We start from the raw sequence: 11,148 nt of genomic DNA on the forward strand, positions 1-11,148 counted from the left end.
TTCCCAGGAATTGTGGCCACACTGCCCCCAGAGCTGCCCTTTCTGTGGGCATCCCAAGGGAACTCCAGAGATTTTCCATGCCAGGGCTTTTCTTAAGGAAACCTGCCCAAATCTCCTGAATACACAGCAAAAAACCAACTTTTAATTAATTAATTCAAAAGTAATGCCACTTCTCTTGCCTCTTCCTCTCACTGACTACAACAGGGTCTGGGTTTCCCCTCCCAATTTTCCCCTTTTCCATTAAAAAAAAACCCTCAACAAATCCAGCAGGAAGATATCTAGGGTAATTTAACAGCTGGAAAAAGGCAAACCTAGCAATCAGGTCTTTTCAGGACACCAGTGATCAAAGAGGTGCTCTGTACAAATGATTTTGCAGCCAGCTCTTGGCAGGAGACAGAAACCTTTTCCCTGCTGGAAATGAGATTTAAGTTGTAAGGAGAGGAAGAAAGGATCGATCACTGTGTGTTAATTCCCTTTCTCCCAACTGGAAATACTGAGTGGGACAGAGAAAAGGGGGGAAATAAATTGATTATTGAATGTAATATTCTCTGCCTCGTCTCAGGAAAAGATTAGATTCACTTCTATTCACTTAAATTCGGTTTTAATAGGAGTCATTTAACACTTGTGTGAAGAAAAAGGGCTTTTTCTTATATAGGAAATTGGGGGAGAAAACCTTCTGAATTACAATGAGAACTCTCCAGGATAGGTGGGGTTTTTTGCTGTGGAATGGGGAGATTTGTGAAGAACACAAAGAAAAGAGGGATAGAGGAAGCACCAGCAAATTCTCCGTGCTGTTCTTTGAAGTGGTCTCGTTGTCCTTTGGCAAGATGAGAATCTTGAACAAAAAAATTGATTTATTACCAAATTCTTCCTCTTCTGGGGGTGGTGGAGCAGAGCTTTGTCTCGATCCTTTTTGCCTGCCCCCCTTTCAGCTGATATTTCATCCCCAGCACACCAGAAGGAAGTTTTCTTCCTCAAAAACTGCTTTTAATTCCTTTGGGAACTGCTCCCAAAATCCTGAGCACGGAAGGATCCCAGCTCTTGGGGGCTGAGCAGAGAGGGACAATCCCAGGACAGCCCCCGGTGTGTCAGTTCCTCACCCTGTGTCCCCTTCCCAGGGATTTCCTGAGGCATTCCAGAGGTTTTCCAGCAAGGATAATGCTGGCTGTGAGCAGGATGAATGCACAAAGATGCTCTGGGCATGGGCAAGGACAGGGACACCCTCAGGATTCCTCACCCTGTCCTTTGTCTCTCTCCAAAGAAAGATTTCCTCCAATAAAAAGATGAATTTCCAAATAAAAGAAAGAGAGGAAAATACAGAAATAAAAACCTGCAGCAGTTGGGGAACAGTGGGAAACACTTCCATGCAGGAGAATCTTCTCAGTCTGGAGCTGCAGCTCCTTCCTGAAGGTAATTAACGAATGTAAATCAAAACAATTAATTAAAGAGGCTCAAACAAACAGCTGCACTCGTGGAAATGCTCATTTCACCCCCTCATGGCTTCTGGGACAACCACTGGGCTCCCAAATCCATCTTTTTCCTGGCTCCCACCCCTCAGCTCCCCTTATCACCCATCTCTTCTCTCACACACGTTTTATTTTGCTCAACTTTGAGACATTACAGATTCTTGGCCCCATCTGCAAATGGTGCTGCTTTGGACATCCTCGATGAGCTCAGAGGAAAATTCAGCATCATCCAGGCTCTGGGGGTGTTTTGGGGTTTTGGTCACTTCCAGAGAAATGGAAAAACGGCGTGTGCAGGCTCACAAGGGATGGGAAGCTCTCCAGAAAGAAGGAGGATGGAGACTGACCCAAACCTCTGGAGTTTTCCAGAAAATCTCAGCCCCAGAAATCTCCCAGGAATGACCTGGCTCTGGAGAGTGCTGGCAATGCCTTCTCCCGACCCCACCCAGAGTTGAAAAACAGCCTCAAGGGCAAAGCTGCCCTTTTTCCATAATTATGGGCTGTGGAGAGATCCAGAGTCAGCCCTTGCTTCATCGGAACTGCTCTTCCTACCCAAAAATTGCAAGGGCACAGGTTTGGCCTGATTGTGATGGTCCCAAATCCCTTTAATTTGAATTCCAGATGGAGACCACGTCAATTCTCTGCATTTTTGCAGTGTTCCCTGCATAAAATTCCTATTCCTTTTGGCCAGCACAGGGTCAGGTTCTTCCCTGAACCTCCCCTCGAGCCAGAGCACGTTGGGTGCTCATCAACAGCCAGAGAAATACCCACCAGGAGAGAGAATTCCAAGAGCTCTCCCTAAATTCCAGCTGCCTCCTGGACATCTCTGCAGCCTTGGAGTGCTTTCTGCACAAGCCATTCCGGCCTGCACCACTTCTTCCAGGAAAAGCTCACAGGATTCCAGGAACCCCACGCCTCAGGTGGAGAAGTGGGAATGACAAAAGCAACTTTTTCTGCTGGCAGAGTTGAGTGTCCCGGATACAAAAGGCAGCAAAAGCTGCTGAGAGGGCCGAGATTTCCCAAGGAAATCAAATATCCAGGCATGGCTTGGAGAGGAGGACTTCTGGAAAAGAGGAAAGAACAAGCCTAACCCTGTAGACTCAGCAAAATCTGATCTCACAGCCTGAGCTCATTCCTGGCTCCCAGCACAGCGGGAAGAGAAGTTGTTCCTGGGGAGCTCCAAGTCCTAAATCTCCTCCTGAAACAGGAGCTTTTTGTCATTTCCAGCTGCAGGTGCCCCTTCCTCTGCTTGCTTTGTTGGGTTTTTTCACCCCCAGCTGAGGTTTGTGGTGGAACAGGGAACGAAAAAAGGACAAAATGTGCGAGGCTTTATCCAAGGCTGACCAAGCCTCAGCGTTCTATGGCTGGGTTAGTGGGAATTCATTTAAAACCCCATGGAAAGGGCTGATCCTACAGCCTGGCCCGAGGGTGATCCTCCATTTCAGCCCGTGAGGGAGCAACCCCACAAAGCAGTTTTTAGATGGCATTTTTGATGTCCAGATCATAATGGAACAACATCCCTCGGTCGTTCCAGCCTTTTGGCCTCCTCAGGCAAGGAGGTGGATGCAGATTTTGGCTGGATTTGGGTTAAATCCCAGGAGAAGAGCTCAGGATCACTCTGGGATCACAGTTTGGGGTCACAACAATCCTTCAGGCTGTTCCTGTGCTCCAGAATTTGGCTTCTGACTTCCAGACAGAGGAGTGAAAACCCCTGTCCAGGGTTTGAACATCTTCCTCCCCTCCATTTCCTTGGAATCTTCATGCTCACAGAAAATTCCAGGCTTTTTATCCACCTTTCTTCAGGGTTATTCTGATTTGGTTTTCCACCATGACCTTCCACGCTTTGGACTTTCCATTTTGCTGCAGTTCCTCCCCACCCTGGCTGCTGGCCCCGGGCTCTGCTTGCCCAAACTTGAACATTATTTTTCAGCTGAAATGACATCATGGCTGAAGTGCTGTTTAAAATTATTGCTCTCCAGACCTCCCTCACATCCCCTTTTGCAATCCCCTCTTCCAGCAAAGCCGTGCTCTCATCTGGAGCCAGGAAGGGTGGCCCAGAACTGGAATGTCTTGTCCACATCCATTCCAGGACTTCTGCTCTGCCCTCATCCTATAGCCAAAAAAAAAAAAATAATCCAATTGAACATTTCAATTTTTTAATAACACTTGCTAACAACTCCATAAAAATAATTCCGTGTTCTGGGCCCTCTCCACATGACATCAGGCTCATGGATTTCTGGGCCAGGCTCCCGAGGCCGTTTGCAAACTTCTGTTTGCTCATAAATCAAGGCCAGCGGTGCCGTTTTTAGCAAAACCAGCCCCAGTTCAGAGTTTCCAGACTCCTCCATGGGTTTGCTGTGCTGCCACAGGCCGTGCTCAGAATCCAGCAACTCCACCAGGCTCCACGTCCATCAGAGCACCTGTGGCAGCCTCTGCAATGTGAATCCCGGCTCTGCTGGTGACCCTGGAGGGAACAGCATGGAAAAAGTCCTTATCTCTGAATTTCCATGGCCTTTGCAGTGATGATTCCCTCCTGTCCAGCTGGCTGCCCTTCCCAGTGGGAACTCTGCCTCCTCACACAGCCCACGGAGCAGCCAGGAGGCTCCGGTGGCTCTGGAGGAGCGGTTGGGCCCGGGCCAGGGAGGCGCTGAGGTGTTTCCATCACGATCCTCGCCCGGCCTGAGGCGGTGCCAGGGCCCAGCACCACCAGTTTGGGGGGAAGGATCCCTCCCCAGGCTGTGGAACCACGTGGAAAAAGGGAAAAGTCATCATCCTTGGCAAAGGGAGCGGCTGGAAGAGTCCTGAACATCGGTGGGATGAGGGGAAACCTTGCCAGCACGTAGAGGCAGGCCCAGAGTTTAAGGGTCCCTCTGTTTGAGGGTGTTGGTGCCCTCGTGGAATGGGAATGTTCCCCTTTGGGAATGTGGGACAGTCTGGGAGCCCACAGCCCCCTTGATCTCTTCCCAGGCTGTTTGGTGGCATTCCTGGGTTCATTTCCAAGGAACTCCTGACTTCTGGGAAGGCCTCACAAAACTACACTGAGACCATTCACTGCCTGAGGGCAGCCCTGGCTGGATTCCTCCTGAAATCCACAGAATTCTGCAAGGAAAACATTCCTTCCCCTTCCTAAAACCATCCCCCCAGACACGACAAACACAGCTCCTTGGAAGGCCTTCCACGATGGCAAAACAACTGCAACACCCAACACTTTCGGGTTCCCTCAATTCTGCTTGATTTTTGTTCAGCAAAAATGAAAAAGAAACTTCAACTTGATGAAATATCGCCAGTTTTTCCTACAGCTGTGGAAGCATAAGTGACTTTACACTCCTTGTTGTCCAAACTTGGAGTATTTGCAAGGAAAAGATAAGGCCAAGCTGAGCAAATTTAACATCAAAAGGGACTGAAAAGGAAAATTCTTCAGGGATGGAGGCCAGAAAATGAAATTTTCCTGTTTTGGGGTATTTTTGACTGAGGGTGTTTGGTCCTGGAGCCCTCCTGGAAGTCCTGGTGTGGCCAAACACACCTTGGACATGTTGGGACACGCAGCCAAACCCCAATTATTGATTCCGTACACTAAGAGCCAAATTAAGATTTTTCCACAGCAGGAAAGAAAGATTTCCTTGGGAGGATTTATTTTCTAGGCAGAGAATGTAAATATGTTATTCCCTTACACCAAAAGCACAGAAAAAGCCAGGGTGGGACTCCAAAATTCCTGATTTTGAAGTGAATTTTTTTTTTGTTTGACGATACAGACCCAACCTCAGGTTTAACCCTGAGTGTTCTGCCTGCCCCAAAAGTAAAAACCTGCATCAGCACAAAATCTGAGGAGAAATCAGCTGCCACCACATCAAAAACCAGCTAAAACTGCCCACAACCCCAAATTTCCACGGGATAACCTGGAAATTCCCCATTTTCCTCTCTTTTTGGGGAGGATCACCAGCCCCACACACACATCCCAGCCCTGTGGGAAGCCTGGATTTTCCATTACTCCACAATCACCTCCATCTGCCCAGGAAAGCTGCCAGGAATCCCAACAAACAGGGACATTTTGGAGCCCATCAAGAGCTCCACATTTTGTTTTTAAGCTCAGCTCCAACAACATCTGCTTTGGAGAAATCCCTTATTTTTGGTTTTTTTTTTTTTTTTCCCAAGAGCTGTCGATGCCCCTTTGGAAACTGAGGATTTTTAACAATTCTGCTCCTTCCAAAGGCAGCTTTAATAGGGAACAGATCCTCCCAAAGATCTCCTCGAATAAATTCAGGAATTCCAGCATTTTTTCCCTTGGATTTTAGGAACTCTTGGCTTTTTCCTTAGTGAGTTTTATCTTCACATGGTGATTCTGCAGCTAAAAACCTACAAAAGGCACAAGTTCTGCCCATAAAAAGCTTTTTTCCCTACATTAATTCCGTGAATCCAGGTCCTGTCCTGTTGTTTCAGCTCTTTTCAAGGAAAGGGAATTTTAACACATTTTTGGAGGGAAGGATTTCAAATTTCCCACTGAAACTCAGTATTTTTAATTCTTATTTTAATATTCAACCCCAATTTATTGGAGTTTATTTATTTCTTTATTGATAGCATCCATTTGGAGCTGGTTTAGAGCACCAAGTTTCATTTCCTTTTCATCTCCTGCTGTTATCTTTTACTATTTATCTTTTATTCTCCGCTATCTTTTAATGCCACTCACCATCCTTAATTTCTGAGAACTTTCTTCATTCAAAATCCCTGGATTTTGGCCAAAATCTTCTCCTCCTTTTCCTTCATGGAGATACATCCCCGTGACTTGGTCTGGGAATATTTATCCCAAATTAAACCTGCAGGTAAAGCAGAATTAATCAGATGCATCACAATTTGCCGAAGGATAAAAGCAAAAAACAAAATCATGAGGAAAAACCCTTTTCTGTGAATCTTCTCCACTGAAATCAGAGCTGGATTTGCATTTCCTGTTGCACTAAAGTTTCTGGTAAATTAAAGACATTCTTACATGTATTTAATAACACTTTTTGGAGATGTCCTTAGCTTCTGAAAGCATTCTGGGCATTAAAGGGCTTGGTAAAAATAAAAAAAAATATATAAAATTAGGTATATACAATAATATAAAATATAAAACTCTAAAAATATAGAAATACAGTAGTGTAGAAATAGAAATGGAAAAATACAAATAGTTATGTAATTATAAAATAAATATATAAATATATAAATATATAAATATATAAATATATAAATATACAAATATACAAATATACAAATATGACCTCTGTGTTCAGCACTCAATGGACTATTTAATGTGATGTTAAAATGCTGTCAAAGAAATGTAAGACTGAAGTCCATAAAGTTATCATTCTTAAAAAAAAAAAGGATTTTTCCTCCCATTTTCCTTTTTTCCAGCATTTTTATCCCAATCCCAGCCTGCCCAGCCAGGGCTGGAAGTGAAGCTTTGCTGCCATTAAGGATGAATCAACTGCAGATCCCGAAAAATCCACTCTGCATTAATTCATTCCAGGGCATTTCAGGACTGGGATTTGTAATTCCACAAGAGCCCACGAAATATTCAATATTTACTTCAGGGGGCTTTATGGGGCCTTTGTTCCATGCAGGAATTTTATGGGATCTGGGATTTCCTGGCATTTGCATCATCAGCTGTTAATTAGTGAAAATTCCCTGGGAATAAACAGAAATACCTCCCCAACCTCCACAAACAAAAAGTCGCTGGGAATAAACAGAAATACCTCCCCAAACCCACAAAATCCTGTGGGATTTGCTGCTCCTGGACGGAACAAAATCCCAGCCAGCTCAACCTCTCCCTGTCCTGACGTTCTAAAGGGAAAAAGCTGAGGAAAATGAGGAAAATCTGGGGGGGAAAAAACCCCATTCGCGTTTCTTACCCGTTATCTGTGAAGATGTTTTAGGATTTTATGGGACGAATTTAGAATTTCAGGGATTTTGGTGGATTTTATGGGAGCTGTAGGAGTGCTGTGATCCCAGAAATTCCCAGACAAAAGGGAAATGTGTTGCTATGATCCCACCTCGAGCTGGTCCTCGGATTCTTTCTTTCCCAGCTCCTTTTGCTTTCCTTCTGTGTCCCTCTCGTGGTAACTCGGGAGAAATGGCCCAGCTGCACTGGAAAAACTCATTCCCAATTTTTTTTTTTCCTATGGGTTTAACCCTTTAAAAAAATAATAAAAAATATCTTATTGGAATTTTATCAGCATTGAGAATATTTTTATTTTAAAAAAACAGATTTTTTTGTTATTCTTTCATTTATTGGTATTCAGGTGGAGTGAAATAAATAAAATTTTAAGGGATTTTCATTTAGGGTTTTTTTTAAGGAAAAAGGGGAGAAAAAGGCAAAACACAGAGACAGAAAATGAAGAAAATGGAGCATTTGGATGAAATTCTTTATTATGAAAGGCACTGGAAGAGATTGGTGTGGATTCTCCATCCCAAGGACAGCTTGGATGGGGCTGGAACAACCTGGGATAGTGGGAGGTGCCCCTGCCCAAGGGAATGGATGGGATTTAAGGTCCCTCCACCCCAAACCATCCTGGAGTTCTGTGATTTTTAAACCCTCTGAGCTCCCTGAGCACTAAATAAAAATATGTGACCAGAGCAGGGCGGAGATAAAGCAATTAATTTGCTTCATCAGCATCCTGGGTGCATTTATTGTCCTTAATAAACATCCTGGGTGCATTTATTGTCCTTAATGAACATCCTGGGTGCATTTATTGCTCTGGGTGGGAGCTTCCCTTGAGCTCCTCCCTCCCCACCTGATCCCTGCTCCACCCTCACTTCCCCCTAACCCGAATTGTTCCATGCCAGGATAAAAATATCCCATTTTCCCCCCGTTTTGGCCAGCCTGGGCTCCATTGGCTGCGCCCCCCTCACGTCATGGAGCTGTTCCAGCCTTATCTCCATGGCTGGGAATTCCTGGAGACCAATCCCATTCCTGCCTTCCCCTCACAGCCCCGAGAGGAGGAGGAGGAGGAGGATGATGATGATGCCAGCAAATCCCAGAGCTGCTGGGCTCTGGAATTCAAATCAGGTTCAAGGAAAGGCCTCTTCTTATTCCCAGGGCTGGGATTTCTCCCCAGCACCTCCAGCTGCTCGGGTTTGTCACTCCTCATCAGCACCTGGGGATAATCACCGGCACGTTTGCACCTCCTGCGAGCAGAAACCATCTTTTAAAACATGAATTCACTCACGTTTCTTCTCTTCCTGTGAATCCCAGCTTCTGATCTGCAGGGGAATGGGGAGCTCAGCAGGGAATTGTGCCAGCTTTTGCCTGTTTGAATTCCATACCGGCTGCACAGCAGTCAAGCCCAGTGAGTCACAGCCTCTCCTCTGCAGCAGCCCGGATTTGAGGGAGAAAACTTGCACGAAACACACAAAAAAAAAAAAAAAAAAATACAGCCTGGCAGCTCTGTAGCCTGGCTGTGCATCCATTTTATCCTTAAAAGCTCCAAAGTGGCCCCCCAGAGCTTCCAGCGTTGCAATGAAGCAAAGTTACCCCGAAATCCACATGCCTCTGCTCTGCGTTGGTATAAAGAGAATTTCAACCTCCAGTTTAAACCAGTTTGGTTTTCCAGCTGCTTTTCCAGTTCCACGCAGGCCGTGGCGGGGGATCTGCAGCTTCAGCACCTCAGACAGCAGCACCGAAGTGTCCCCACCGCCACCCTCAGGGGACAAATCCACCTGGCACTGGCACAGGAGGGACTGTTCCTCACCGTTATTCCCCGAGTTGTGGCAGGAACAGGGAGAGGAACCCGGCAGAGCAGCAGAACTTTGATCCCTTTCCAAGACTTTTGAGGATTCTGTCAAGCAGCCAAACGTTTGGAGTGTGGTGTGTTTATTAATAAATAAAAGTGTTTGCAGCAAGCAGCCACCTGGCTTTGTACTATATATTTTTTTTTTATTTCATACTTTCTCCCCGTTATGCTTTGGTGTGAACAGTTTATTCTGCTTAAAAGTAAGATGAATTCAGTCTCTCTGCAGAAGTGGTGACTCCCGCGTTCTCTGGATTTGTTTTTTTCCCCTCTCCTTTTGCTGCACAATATTCCCAGGACAAGGATGTTTTCCAATCTCCATCTTTTCAGCCCAGCAGCTGCAGATCTGGTACACGTTGTTTCAGGCTGGGCTTTATCCTACACCAAAAGCAAGAATATAAAATCCAAGTTATTTATAAGAGAAGATACATATTTGCATCTGAACGTGGAAGGGAAGAGGGACTGAATATCCAGCCTTTCCCAACACTTAGAAGGGATTTATTGTGTGCTGATCAGACGGAATGAGGGTAAATCCAAAGTTTGGGTTTATTTCAAGGTAGAAATGTGGTGCCCCCTTCTCTGCACGGCCTTGACCTCATGGAATCCCCAGTCCAGCACGCCCAGAGCGGCTCAGCTTTCCCTCAGGGCTGAGGGCTATTACAGGTGTGACAGGAATTACAGCTGGAGCAGGAATTACTGTAATTCCCGATCCTTAATTCCCACTTAACCCCGTGTCCCTCCCGTCACTTCCAAGGGAACGGGCAGAGCTGGCAGCTCATGGTGGGCACAGGTGACCCCACTGTCACCGCAGTGTCCCCATCCCCTCACGAGTGTCCAGTGCCAGCACATTCCTTCAGAGTGACCTCTCCACACCTCAGCCCCTCACGAGTGTCCAGTGCCAGCACATTCCTTCAGAGTGACCTCTCCACACCTCAGCCCCTCACGAGTGTCCAGGGCCACCACGTCCCCTCACAGTGACCTCTCCAGGACCTCAGCCCCTCACGAGTGTCCAGTGCCACCACGTCCCCTCACAGTGACCTGTGCACACCTCAGCCTCTCACGAGTGTCCAGTGCCACCACATTCCCTCAGGGTGACCTCTCCAGGACCTCAGCCCCTCACGAGTGTCCAGGGCCACCACGTCCCCTCAGAATGACCTGTGCACACCTCAGCCCCTCACGAGTGTCCAGGGCCGCCACGTCCCCTCACAGTGACCTCTCCAGGACCTCAGCCCCTCATGTGGGTCCAGTGCCACCACGTCCCCTCAGCCCCTCACGAGTGTCCAGTGCCACCACGTCCCCTCAGCCCCTCACGAGTGTCCAGTGCCACCATGTCCCCTCACAGTGACCTGTGCACACCTCAGCCTCTCACGAGTGTCCAGTGCCACCACGTCCCCTCAGAGTGACTTCTCCACACCTCAGCCCCTCACGAGTGTCCAGTGCCACCACATTCCCTCAGGGTGACCTCTCCAGGACCTCAGCCCCTCACGAGTGTCCAGGGCCGCCACGTCCCCTCACAGTGACCTCTCCAGGACCTCAGCCCCTCATGTGGGTCCAGTGCCACCACGTCCCCTCAGCCCCTCACAAAGTGTCCAGTGCCACCATGTCCCCTCACAGTGACCTGTGCACACCTCAGCCCCTCACATCTGTCCAGTGCCACCACATCCCCTCACAGTGACCTGTGCACACCTCAGCCCCTCATGAGTGTCCAGGGCCACCAGGTCCCCTCACAGTGACTTCTCCACACCTCAGCCCCTCACGAGTGTCCAGTGCCCGCACGTTCCCTCAGAGTGACCTCTCCAGGACCTCAGCCCCTCACATCTGTCCAGTGCCACCACATTCCCTCAGGGTGACCTCTCCAGGACCGCAGCCCCTCCTAAGTGTCCACCATGTCCCCTCAGGGTGACCTGTCCACCCCCTCAGCCCCT

At 47.5% G+C, this 11,148-nt stretch overlaps 1 protein-coding gene and 1 long non-coding RNA gene across 4 annotated transcripts in view; both read right to left on the reverse strand.

Annotated features, from left to right (window-relative positions):
• Nucleotides 1–11,148, reverse strand: part of COPE (COPI coat complex subunit epsilon) — a 200,031-nt gene that overhangs the window by 123,430 nt on the left and 65,453 nt on the right. The window lies entirely within an intron of this gene.
• Nucleotides 1–11,148, reverse strand: part of LOC137463051 (uncharacterized) — a 12,314-nt gene continuing 1,166 nt past the window's right edge. Inside the window, exons 2-4 of the long non-coding RNA XR_010993834.1 lie at nucleotides 7,487–9,601; nucleotides 6,144–6,274; nucleotides 1–1,397 (exon numbers count right to left, since the gene is read on the reverse strand). This is a non-coding gene — a long non-coding RNA (uncharacterized lncRNA). The remainder of the gene's footprint in view (nucleotides 1,398–6,143; nucleotides 6,275–7,486; nucleotides 9,602–11,148) is intronic.

Source organism: Anomalospiza imberbis, chromosome 27 (genome assembly GCF_031753505.1).
Source record: "Anomalospiza imberbis isolate Cuckoo-Finch-1a 21T00152 chromosome 27, ASM3175350v1, whole genome shotgun sequence".
Lineage (NCBI taxonomy): Eukaryota > Metazoa > Chordata > Aves > Passeriformes > Viduidae > Anomalospiza > Anomalospiza imberbis.